We start from the raw sequence: 13,960 nt of genomic DNA, 5'->3' as shown, positions 1-13,960 counted from the left end.
AACTAGAGTAAACCTTAACACAGTAAATAGATATTGTTGGGACAGGCCATTTACAGTATGTGATGATTATAGCTTACAACCCCCCTTTTTCACACAATGCCCTCTGCACAGGTCACAGAGTATACCTAGAAAACTCTCCCATAGAAATCAATAGGGTCTTTTACAATATATTGTTCCTATATCCATGGAGCGTGTTGTAAAGCATATCTCTAAATGCTGCTAAAAGCAGCTCAGGCAAGAAGGTCACCTGCATAACATGGTACTAAAATGAAATATACAATACAGTCAGAAAATAAAAACAGATTAGAAAAAAGATAACTTGATTCCACACCAAATCCATAAAATTCTTCTTTTATTGTAATAGAATCCATGACATAAAACATGCAAGGTGATCCCTCACCACAATGACGTTTCGTTCTTTTACAATAAAGAAAAGAATTATATGGATTTGGTGCTGAATCAAGTTTTGTTTGCTGCGTTTGGCTGACGGTGGTCTCTGGATGATTCCCTGCACCTATGTCCATGAGCATCAGCCCAGGTACTGATATATTTCACAGTCATTAAGGACACACGGGGTTGTAGCAGTAATACTACGTTTGCACTTTAGAACACAATTTAGTATCGGTCTGTACTATATAATTATAATAATAATTATAATAATTACAGTTATACAAAATATTGTTTTACAGGACTCTAAGATTTGCAAATAAATAGGTCTGGACACAAGTACTTAGCTATAGTTTACTGAAGTAATAAAGGCAAATACAAAGACAAAGCAAAAAGAATTACAAGAAGTACAATAATCAAAAAGCTATAAGCTACTGTATGAGTCAAGAATGTAGCTGCCTAGGAGGAGGCCATACATTGGATGCATACCCAACGCATACCTAGTTGGAGAGTGTTTTTCCTTTTTGAACATAGATGAAGTATGAAGCTCCAGGAGCCAACCCCTCCCCCCACACACCACCTGTGCTTAGTGTATTTGATTTTTAAACACTTTCTCCACCCCTTCTTACACTTTCCAGAAAGAACCTTCACTTCTCTCCCTTAGACCCAAGCAGACACAAACCACTTAAAGGAATGTCACTGCCCACGCCCTTTGTTCTTGGGGAGATAAGCTGCCACCAGAGCTGCCTGGTTGCTGCTTATCCCTCCCCTCCCTATAGAGAACACTGAAATATTCAGCAATTAAGTCTGGGAAGGACGGGAGAGATCATTGTCAGCCAAACAATTGTTAGGTCAATAGTTATTGGAGATATACAAGCACCTAAAATGTGGTCATTTGTAGAAAATGTGGACCCTCACCCCCTATAAATACATGTCTAAACAAAGCTATAGTAGGCATGTAAATATATAGAAAGATAAATGTAACCAATGCTCCTTGCTTCATAGTACATAGTATGTTTACACAGAGTAAATTGGTTTGCAAAAAAAAAAATACCTATAAATCATTTCCATTAATCTGAATGTTTTTTTTTCCTTCAACTCATGTGTGGATTTTTTTTTATTTCATATAGGTGGAACATGTAGAGAAAGTTCTGCAAAAATATTGATCACAAGGATAGTATATTCATACAGTCAACATTGGAAACAGAGAACAGCTTGTTGTCAGATCACCTTAATCAATTTAGATAAGCGTTCCTATAATAACATTGTTTGCATTAGATTATTACATTTTACAGCTATTAGTATAAACATAATTTTATATTATATATGATAAATGACTACCAGCGCGGGCACTGTGCAAACATCAAACCAGCAAGGAATGCTGGGTCAATGTTTGGCTATGTTTACACAGTATTTTGTTCAGTATTCTGGTCAATATTTTTTCAACCAAAACCAGGAGTGGATTGAAAATACAGAAGCTGAGCAAAGCTTTCCATCATAAATCCATTCCTGATTTTGGTAGAAAAAATACTGTCCAAAAGACTGACAGGAATGCTATATGTGAACATAGCCTTTGAGTCCAAATAATGGCCGTTATTTCCTAATGACAGCCATCATTATGAAATAAGGAAAATGAGATCATTCAGACGTTTATAACAGCTTTGGTAGGTTTAAAAATTGTCATCGGTCGGCTGCACATCATCCTGTGTCATAGGTGATATGCAGCTGACATGTTCACACAACGTTTTTCCACTCTCTTTAAAATTACGTCCGCTATTTTGAGTTTAAAATTACATCTGTCACTTAGCTGTTTGGCCGCCGTCAGCGCAATGACAGCTGTTGGTACATTATTCTAGTTTGGGTTTACTAATTGGCCTTTGGGTGTGTCTTTAATTAAAAAGTCCTTTGAATTTCATAGTAAAAACAGTGAAAGGGTGGAGAAAAAAGAAAAACTGTGTAAAAATAAAACGTCCGCTGTTTGCAATAGACATTTGAAAATAATTGTCATGTCCATTATTTTGACATCCGCGCAGGCAACGTCCGTCATTTTATACACTGTGTGCATTGGCCGTCTGTCATTCCGTTGACTTCAATGCATTGCATCATCTTTTCTCTTTTTTGACATTGTGGGAACAAAGCTGACGAATGACTGAAGTAAAGGGCCACACAAATGTAGCCTGGCTGACAGATACTGAGCCCTGTAAAAGGTTCAGGAAATGTGTGTTGGTCTAGGATATCAGCTTTCATATTGGGCAGGGGTTGGGGTGTGTAATATCCAACCTCTAAGAATAATCTAAAGATCAGATTTCTGTCACTGGCTATGTGCCAATTACAAAATGAACTTGCATTGGTGATATATCCACATATAGTGTATGAATAGTGGCACATCTTGTTCTAGTACTCAGTAGAGATCAATCAAAAATCAATCCTTTTTTCATCAATTAAAACATGGAGACACAAAAACCCATAAAAACATAGGAAACACACACTTTTCTGGTCCCTTTGAGCCTTAGGGATCCATTCCACGGAGTGATAATGTGCCGAATCGTCCCGATTCGGTCAAATATCACTCCGTAATAGAGAGACCGATAAGCCAATGATCATGTTATCGGCTGATCATTCATTTAGGTTCAAACCTAAAATCATCGGTCGCCAACAATTTCACAGACATCATACTTTACCTGTCCAGGCTGCAGGTCTTCTCCTTCTCCCTTCTCATCATCGGTAATGATGTCCCTGCAGCCCTCGCTAAACGATTGTCGGGCCGTGGAGTTGGCCTAGCAAACGAGCGCCGATCTAGCTGTCTGCCCATGTAAAAAGACTAGACGTAGTTATCTGTCTCTTATGGTAGAACATAGTTTTACAAAGGTGGAGTTAAATGTGTTCAGAACAGACTAGAGACATCTATCAAATGAGTCATGTTTTAAATAAATATAGTGAAGACTATAATGTTTTTACATTGTGCTAGAACTCATCACAATGGCAATGTTGGTGCAAGAATATAAAAATCTACATATAGGGGATGCAGGTATACAATGTAGATCATACTGTATCTCAGATAGACGTTATTGTCACTCACAATTTGATTATATTTCAAAGTCAACACTGTACCCATAGTGAATGTTATAGGTCATGGGTCCTTGAATGTATTTCTATTATTACATTGTTCTTAGTTTTGTGTTCAGAAAGAGAATTCCAATAGGTCTTTATATATTTAAAAAAAATGTTTTTACTTCTGCATCTTGAATGTTTTCTGGTTTTAACTTGGTAATAAATCAGCTTACAAAATCACAGCCAGTTTTGGATGGGAGAGCACAGATTCCAATATATGTGAAAATATGGAGAAGAAAAACTGAGCAAAATTTTTTATCAAAAACCTATTGTAAAATGTTTTGTTAAATCAAACCAGCACGATACAATAACACAAATGCATTCAAATGTATTCATAAACTTATTCAACCATTGATCATTTTATTAAGCTTAAATGTTTGGTAATACATTGTAATTTAATAGCATATATCACATTATTGTTCTTTATCGTGATGTTTTGTATATATACATATATGTTTTTATATATGGTTTTATGTCTGGTAGTATTATTTCTGAACAACTAAAAGGTTCAACTGTTGTGTTTTCTGTGAAAAAATGTGTGCTAATTTCAGTGTTTAAATAAAATAACATTTAAACTTCATATTTGTAGTATATTGCCAAATACATTGCTTAAAGCGAATATACCACTAGGTACATCGCTTTGTGTTTTTTACATAAATAGACTGGCGGCGGTACAGTTACGCTGGGGTCCTTTTTTTAAACCACCACCTGGTTCCCGTGCATGGTGCTAATTTGTTACCGAGCACCATCCGGGCAAGAAGCACTGGAGGTGGGCCCACCAATCCCCAGTGTGACAAAAACCCCTCCTCTCTTTAACACGGCTCCATTAGAATCAATGGCACTGTGCAGAGAGAGGAGGCACCCCCAGTGCTTCATGCCAGGCCGGTGTTCGGGAATAAAGCCATAAACTATAAAGCTCTGGAGTGGGCTGGATTTTCTCATTGCAATGGCAATATTCACTTGGGATTGGCAGAATTTAGTAATAAACAACTCAGGCTTAGGCAGAACATTTTCCCTATTCTTACATATTTTATTATATTCTAAGAAAGTGTCGAAGAGAAAATGAGACCATAAAGATTTATGTGTTTTGAAAATTGGACAACCGAGTATGCTGAATAATTTTTATGCATTTTGAGGATTTGTTCTATTTCATATTTAGTTCCAAAATGAAATAATTCCAAAGAAATGAATTTTAGAAAGTAATGACACAATCATTTGTTAGAAATCTCATTTAAATGTGTCTTCATTTTTGCAAAGACAAAAGATGAATCCAAGAAAAATACTTATGAACGCAGTGCAACAAATGCCTTAGATCACTTTATGGCACTTTAGCTTCAAATAAAGTTATAGGGCCCCGGGGATCTGCTGCAACATGAAGACTAAGGAAGAAGGCATGTGGAGTTTTTCCTCTGCTATATTTATTCGTTTCTGGTGAGCAGACAAGAAGATATAACTAAACTGAAGTTAAAATGATTGTTCTAATCTTTTTAATTAATTCTAAGAATTCTGTCCTTACGCTAAACATCTGAATGCTTATGGAGTCAGGGAAAACAATGAACATTACTTGTAAGCATAAAACATTCTTGTGCTTACTGGGAGATGTTATATTTGTTTGGTTTATATAATAGACTGTGTTCTTTGCCAATTGTCATCAACCTGGCACCAACCCTGTCATGTGGACACCACCTACTTTCCTTCTATCATATGAGTATTTGGAGTAAGGTCCTAAAAGTCTTTCGGGCCGCAGTTCTCTGATGCGGACGCATCTGCTATGTAGTACGCTCCACAGTGTGCACTGACAGGGTTTTTTGCGACCGCTATTCAATGAATAGCGGCCGCAGAAACCTGACATGTCAGTTGTTTGTGGCGCCGAGTATGTGTATACGCTCCAGCCGGGATTCCATAGACAGCAATGCAATGTATATTTTCGTAATAATCACGGCTGTTGTACAACGGTCGCGATTTTACAAAAATGTACGTTGTGTGAACATAGCCTAATTCTGTATGGTCCTTTGAGTGACGATGTAAAGTTGACCATACATATTAAATAGAGGTAGTTGAACCCTACGGTTTTAGGCTATGTTCACACTATGTAAAAACTATGGCCGTTGTTATGAAATACGGACATTGTTTTTACATAGTGGGAGCATAGCTGGTGCAGCACCATAGATTAGGGGTTGTAAGGGGGTAGACTGATAAATACAAAGAGGCAGCACTTCAAATTGGGGCACTAAGGAGGCAGCACTACAGATTAGCACCCTAAGGGCCAGTTCACACGGAGCAAACATGAGCGGAGAGGAGAGGGAGCGGACAGGCGCGCGCTCTCCCATTCGCTCAAAGCAGCACACTGAGCACAGTGGGATTCCGTGACGGAGAGCTCCGCCGCGGAATTGCGCCGTGTTTGCTCAGTGTGAACCGGCCCTTAGGGAAAGCACTACAACCAGGGGCACTGATGCGACAACTGACTACTGACTAGGAGGCATTAGGTAACTAAGATGGTAGCAGTACAGGTGAGTAACAACATTCCTAACTGGGAATACTAAGGGGTACCCTTTCTGAGTAGAGACACTAAGAAGGTACTTTTGCTGAGTAGGAAAACTAAAGGGCACCATTTCTTTAGTGGTGACATTAACCCTTTCATGATCTAGGATCATTGATGCCTCAATGCCCAGGTCGTGATTTGACATCAGCTTATGGGATCATAATGATCCCATAGCTGATGTCCCCTATGTCTGCCCCCTCTCCGCTGTCCCCTGTCGCTGTCATAATCTTCTGACAGCGGCAGGGGAGAAAGGGGAGGGGGCAGAATGCCCGGAGCACGTCCTGCCTTCCCTCCTGTCCCTCGCCAGCCTCTATAGCTAGAAACTGGAAGCCTGAGGCTTCCGGTTTCTATGGCTACCATTGGGGCTCTGCAATCAGTTCGCAGAGCTCCGATGCACAACGGAGAGATAATTCTCCCTTTGTAGAGGGAAAATTGTCTCTCCGGAGCCCTATAGATACTGCGGTCTTGCTAAAAGTTCCGGTGCTGAGAGTTCCAGCAGGTCCCCGGCTATCACTGTTAGCCGGGACCCGCCGCAGATGACACACGCATAGATCCTACGCCTGTGTCATCCTCTGCAGTAAATTAACGTCGATGCGGCACCAGGCATAGGCTGCAGTGAAGTTAGTTTACTGTGCAGCGGCGGGAATGGGTTAAAGGGGCACCTTTCCTAAGTGGAGAGGCTAAAGGTGAACTATGAATGTGTTATTTCTGTGTGGGGGATACTAAAGGCCTGTAACTGGCCTCTTTGCCTGTCAATCATCCCACTGAGTGCAATAACAGACAGAGAGCGGTGACTACACATGGACAGGGAGCAATCCAGATGACTACCTGCCTGCCTCTGCCTGCTGCATGCCCGGCATGTAATTTTATCCGGTATAAGGCTTCTACTGCAGCTACGGTCGGTACGTGCCGTGGGCTACACAGGTGCTATATACAGTTCTCCAGGGAACATATCAGCCCAATTAGGCTGATTGGTTCCTTTTACATCAAACATAAAGAGTGAGAGCCCTGCTCTTGAGAGTTTACAATTTATAAGGAAAGGGTTTAAGACGAAAGGCAGGAGGGAATATACTGGGTTGTGTGCTGATGAGGTTGTGTGCTGTAAAGGTTGTTTTATATCTATGCTGTCCTCAATATAATGTTTTGTTTTTCTGGAGGGGGCACTGCATTCTCCCTGGGGGGTGGGGGGTCTCATAGAGGAGGGGAGGAGGATACTTCTGAGAATTAAACCTACCATGTGGGGGACTAATAGGGGCTCCATTGAGAAGTAACCAGCATATGGGGCAATATTGGGATTTGGGAAGAATTAGCTACTATATGGAGCACTATTGGGGGCCTAACTACTATATGGGGCACAATTGGGGGAATTAACTAGTATATGGGACAGTATTTGTAGGGATTACCTACTATGGGGCACTTTTGGGGGATTAACTACTATATGGGACACAAGTATAGGATTACCTACTGCATGGGGGTAACAATGGAGTAACTAATGTGTGGGGGGACTATTAGAGATAACTACTGTGTTGGGAACTATTATGGGGTAACCTCGGTATGTGGCACTATTAAGGGGTACTGCTAGGGAAACTAATACTGCATGGGCTGCAGAAGGGGGCATTATTACCATTTGGGGCACTATGGATGTTCACCTTGTATAGAGGTGGGTAGGTGGTATTATAAGTCATCATGACAGTCTGAGCCAAGTGAGGAAGAAAACAAAAAAGGAAGACTCCAATCAGAAAAGACGTCACTTGCGGGTCACTAGGATATACTGTAACTGTGCTGTAATATGCTCAATGTATAAATGGCCTGCATATAGGGTGGTATTAGTCATTATGTGGTGGTAATACAGTATCATGGTAATACAGTACAGTGGTCATGGCATGGCTGTAGTATTTGCTCCCTTTTATAGCATTGGTATTATTACCTTACTATTGGTAGTATTACCTTTTATTTTGTAAGATGACGACTGGGCGTATAAGACTACCTCTCTTCCAATGCACACCAAATAAAAATTTATATAAAACACTAGACAGTAGAGAGATCTAAGAGACAGAGAAGGAGGTACAGTAATATCGATAGGACATAAGGGCAGGCCAGACCAGTGAAAGAGGTGTGTTTTTCTGGGCACAGGGCCACTCTATATTATCTCTTTTTTCCATACCTCGGAGGCCTGCAGTTTGCTCTGCCCTTCATACAGTAACCACATACGTCAGGGATGCAGCTGTCTTTTTAATATTCTGGTTAGTGTGTTCATTCCCTATCATGTAAATTGGGCATAAGTGCCTATATGTCATAACCACTTTAGACTATGTTCACACAACAGGAAAATGGCCTAATGCTATGTTCACACACCATAAAAAATAGGTAAAATACAGCCGTATTTTCAAGGTAGAAATACAGCCGCTATTTCAATATAATAATGTGCTTCATTGTGCACCACACACACCATATAAAACTACAACGTAATTGATTACCACTGTCCAAATAACGGACCTGCTTTAAGAAAATATGGCCCTTTTTTCCTACATGGTTTTATATTCACTCAAAATTATGGTCGTATTTAGCTTTTATTTTACTGTGTGCGAACCTAGCCCTAGGGATAAAGTTATAGCTGAACATCCCAAGTTCTTTTTCATTGACCATTAAATGTCTGTAAGTTTTTGCAGAAGATTTTCCATGCTAATAATAGTCAACTCGAGACTTGTAATTTTGTCTTCACTTTAATGATGTGCTTTGAATTGTTCCTGTGAGAAAAATCTGTTTAGACAGTTTTAGTTACTGAACTGCAGTGCAGTGCTCCAGGGTAGCCACTATTCATTCAGCCATGTACATGTCGCTGCTATCACAAAGAAAATATGACAATGACGTTCTAAATGTCACCGCTTTCCAGACTAGGGACCGCTTACATGTGATAGAGACGTACTGTGAGCCTTTTATTAGCTTTTTGTAGTCATAATAGGCAAATACTGTAACGTGACCCAAAATAAATATTGCAAGGGAAGTATAATTTTTTTAAGTAATTACATAAACCTTGTGATCTTCAAAATGATGTTATGGGAAGCAAGTGCAGAGCAGTCCAGTCATCCATTTCTTCAATGATATTTTTAAACATGCCTTCGCTTTCCTACGAGTATTTCTTGTCAGGCTTGTAAGCAGCCACTTCACACAGACATAAACCTATAGATAAATATTATGACAGTGTACTTCTGGTGCAAACACCTACAGGATTTATTGTAGGGGTGAATTCTGGAACAGTTTATAAAATTGGTAGTAGGAAGAAGAAATTGTGATTTAACAGACTTTATATAAACATAATGAAACGTTAAAGTGACACTGTCACCCCCTTTGTGCATTCTGACATCTCTACACAGGTGTAAAGGGTAAATTTAGCAGTTTTCATACCTTATTTTACATCATATGTCATGGTGCTTGTGCAAGTAAAAAGTCATCTTTTATCAACTGCAGATTATGTTAAGTGGGCCATTGGAACAGGCTGGCCTAAAGGTCTAGGCTCCACCCCCTCTAGGTCGGCCCACCAATGGGCGCCAAGGGGGCGTTGTGGGCGGGGTGTTGTGGGGCTAATGCTGCTTTGCCCCGCCCACTTAACACAATCTGCAGTTCATAAAAGATCACTTTTTACTTGAACAAGCACCATGACGTATGATATAAAATAAGGTGTGAAAACTGCTAAATTTACCCTTTACACTTGTGTAGAGATGTCAGAATGCACAAAAGGGGGTGACAGTGTCACTTTAAGTGCAGTGAAGCTTGTATTAAAAAAAACCCTCAGGTCTGCTGAACAGCAGGGTCCAGTCCCACCAATGACCTGTCCTCTTGAGATAAATGTAAAACATTACTAAGTGTGTTCTGTGATCTTTAAAAGAGGTAATTACACAGGAAGTGATAGTCTCCTTTACCTACTGGTGTCACATGTCGCTGCAATGCTGTACAGATCACTTTACAGCAGTCTCCCCTTTTCACTACAGACACAACAGGAAGTTTCACCTTAGTTGTAGCCCCAGTGATGAGAATTAGAGATGAGCGAGTAGCGAAATATTCGAAAGTTCAAAATTCAATACGAATAGACCGCGATGCTCAACTATCCGATCGAATCCCATTAAAGTCTAGGGGAATAAAATGCTTGTGACTTGGTCATCTCCAAGTGGTTGAATATGGGTTTCCAAGTCCACCATGACACCTCAGGAAATGATGCCAACACCTCTGGAATGCAGTTGGGACAGCAGGGGAAGCATGTCTGGGTGCATCTAACATGCCAAAGTCGCAGCATTACACCACTATCACGGCCTCAGTTTGGTTGAATTGGCTATTGACATACAGAAAGAGGAACTCCTGTCAAAGCCAGGTGTCACAGCTCATGTATGGATCTTATGCCTTCTACTTCTGTACAATACTCTGGGCAGCTACAAACATTTGCTACACTGGGAACAAAATGTCCGGGCCAGCAAATGAAGTCAAGGAAAATAGTGCCGTATACAGTAACGCTGCTTACTTTGAGGCTGTTCAGCATACAAGAGTCGGGATTCCTCGCTTCTGTATGCCACATCGAAGTGATTCCACCAAAAACAAATCCCAAGTATAAGATTTAAATCAACCCAAATTTTTAAAGCAATTGCGAAATTCCATTTATTATGAATTAATTCACTCATCTTTTACTACAACTTAACAAAAATGTGAGCAGTTACATTCTTGGCTGCTATAATTTCTCCACTAGGGACATGTCTCTTAGTACTCACAGTACAAATATTTCAACAGCCGTTCAACATCCCCTACTTCAGTTCACACAGCAATAGAGTACAATATTAAAATGCTAGCTAACTGCAGATCATGGGCTAGATTATCTCCTGACACAGGCCTTTGATATGTTAAAATAATTTAGCATTTCTTCTTTAACCCCTTCACGTCAGCAATCTGTATATATACGTTCCTACTGCACATACCCCGTGCAGTAGGAATATACATATACGTTTATGACTGTGAAGTTTTTTTTTTGTGTGTGTGGGACCGCTGCAGTGAGAGCAGACCCGCACACATCATTTTACCGGGAGCTGAGCATAATGAGAGGCAGCTGCAATTTTTCAATAATTGCTTTCGATGCATGCAAAGTAGATCGTTTGTGTCCGCTAGCTTGTAGTAGTGCACCATTAATACACATACACTGTAAAGTCAAAGTTCTCTTGATTCCAGAGCACTGTACATGTGATAAAAGGTTAATATACAGAAAATATTATAAAACGGGGAAAAAAAATAAAAACAGTAAATGAGAGACTGGTACATAGGGATAGAAGATTCTGCCTGCTACAAAATATCAATGTTTTTCCCAAGAACCCTGTATTTTGCTATGCCTCTATTATTACATTGTATTATTTATACATGGTCACTTGAGTGTTTACATTCCCTTTGTCAACTGGATACATTTCACTCTTATCAGTACAGGCTTTATAGGGGAATGATCTGTTGACATGAGAATTGGTAATACCCAGTCGTCAATTTATATATACATTTCCAAGAGAAATAGAAAAGGAACGGCACAATGCTTAGTTCTCCGATGAATCAGAATAGGGAATACAAGTTTTACTAAAACTAACATTTCATGAGAGATGTCAGGGCCTCTTCTGGCTTTGGCTCAAAAAACTAGATTAACTACTAACAGGCAGAAAGAATACAAGTTATTGGATCTCAGTTACAGTATATAGGCTTGTCGGAGGTGTGAGAGATTACTCAAATTACATATACTAAATTTTCACTCCATGTTCAGATAAATATGTAAAGAATCCACTCTGCTTAGTGAGAAGTCTAGAGCCTTAGAGCAGTAGGACTGTGTGATTTCACATATCGCAAACATATAGACTATTGCATCAGTCTCCAGCATGAGTCTCCAAACTGCGGCCCTCCGGCTGTTGCAATACTACATTTCCCATCATGCCTAGACAGCCAAATCCAAAGCTTTAGCTGTCCCGGCATGATGGGAATTGTGATTTTGCAACAGCTGGAGGGCTGCAGTTTGGAGATACAGTATGTGCTATCACTCATTCTGCAATGCAAATTTACTTACTAAAAATGAGAATATTTATTGCAATAAGGTAAAGACACAAAACTTTACTCTATGATAAGTTTTATTCACACTGTCTGCTACCTTTATTCGGATATTTTGTGCTGGATATTCTTATAAAAAGTATTATATCAAGAGAGTAGGGCATTTAAGTAGAAGCAGCAATCGTGATTTGCTCATCTCAAACAATTTATTGAAACAAAAGCCAACAATAGGGGTGTTATACCCCCAAACAAGAAATGTCAATGTCTCAATAACTTGTCATTTGCTCTTGAGCATCAATTACAGCTTGACAACAACAACAACATCTCATGCTGTTCACAAGTCAGCTTAATGTCTGCTGAAGCATGGCATCATATGTTACAAGCCTCTACATGGGGACTCCCATAGGTTTTGTGGATTTGGGTCTGGAGAAAGCACAGGAATCTCCATTTAACCCCTAGGGGACACAGCCAGTTTTCATTTTTGCGTTTTCGTTTTTCCCTCCTCGTGTATATAAGGCCATAGCGCCTGCATTTTTCCACCTAGAGACCCAAATGAGCCCTTATTTTTTGCGCAACTAATTTTACTTTGCTATGGCAGATGTAATTTTTGCCTTAAATGTGCCGGAAAACCAGAAAAAAATTATATGTGTGGTGAAATTGAAAAAAAAAAAATATTTTTTTTTATTTGGGGGGGGGGGTTGTTTTTACTCCGTTCGCCCTAGGGTAAAACTGACTTGTTATATATGTTCCTTAAGTTGTTACGATTACAACGATATGTAACATGTATAACTTTTATTTGATTTGATGGCTTGTAAAAAATTAAAACCTTTTAAAGAAAATATATGTTCCTTAAAATTTCTCCATTCCCAGGCTTATAGCGCTTTTATCCTTTGGTCTATGGGGCTGTGTGAGGTGTCAGTTTTTGCGCCATGATGTGATCTTTCTATCGGTACCTTGATTGCGCATATATGACTTTTCGATCACTTTTTATTACAATTATTCTGGATTTTATGCAACCAAAAATGCGCAATTTTGCACTTTGGGATTTTTTGCGCTGACGCCGTTTACCGTGCGAGATCAGGAATGTGATTAATTAATAGTTCGGGCGATTACGCATGCGTCGATAGCAAACATGTTTGTTTATTTATTTATTTTTATTTATAAAATGGGGAAAGGGGGTGATTCAGACTTTTATTAGGGGAGGGGATTTTGTGTTATTAAAAATAAATTTTTCTTTTACTTTAGACATATACTAGAAGCCCCCCTGGGGGACTTGTAGTATATGCACTCTGATCTCTCATAGAGATCCATGCAGTATAGTTATACTGCATGAATCCATGAGATCGTGTTCTACTGCTTTTGGCTGCTGCTGCCATTACGGCGAAGACCCCGGCCTGGGATGAATGCGGGGATCGCCCCCCACAATCGCGCCGCGGGGGGGCGATCCCCCCACTAGACCACCAGGGATGGAGATGAGCAAGTATTTAGAAGCAGCTGTCAACTTTGACAGCTGCTTCTAACTACTTAATTAGTGGGCACGGCGATCGGACCGTGCCCTATAATAGCCTCGATCCCAGGCTACATGCGGCACCCGGGATCGCGGCCGCGCGACCCCCCTCTGAACTCCCATAGCGGCACGAGGACGTTCAATAATGTCCTGGTGCAGCTATGGGTTAAAGTCCCCCAGTCTCCAGCTGCATCGATGAGATCTCGGTGAGCTGGGGCATTGTCATCCATGAAGGTGTCATTAGGCCTGTGTTGTTTATGTAGAGGCACACTGATTGGATTAATAATGTTATTCAAGCAGTATGGGCTTGTCACTGTACCAGTACTAGTCAAGTGTAGGACAGTACTGTATTGACT

This window comes from Dendropsophus ebraccatus, chromosome 6 (assembly GCF_027789765.1).
Source record: "Dendropsophus ebraccatus isolate aDenEbr1 chromosome 6, aDenEbr1.pat, whole genome shotgun sequence".
NCBI lineage: Eukaryota > Metazoa > Chordata > Amphibia > Anura > Hylidae > Dendropsophus > Dendropsophus ebraccatus.
Note: the sequence above shows the minus strand (reverse complement) of the source record.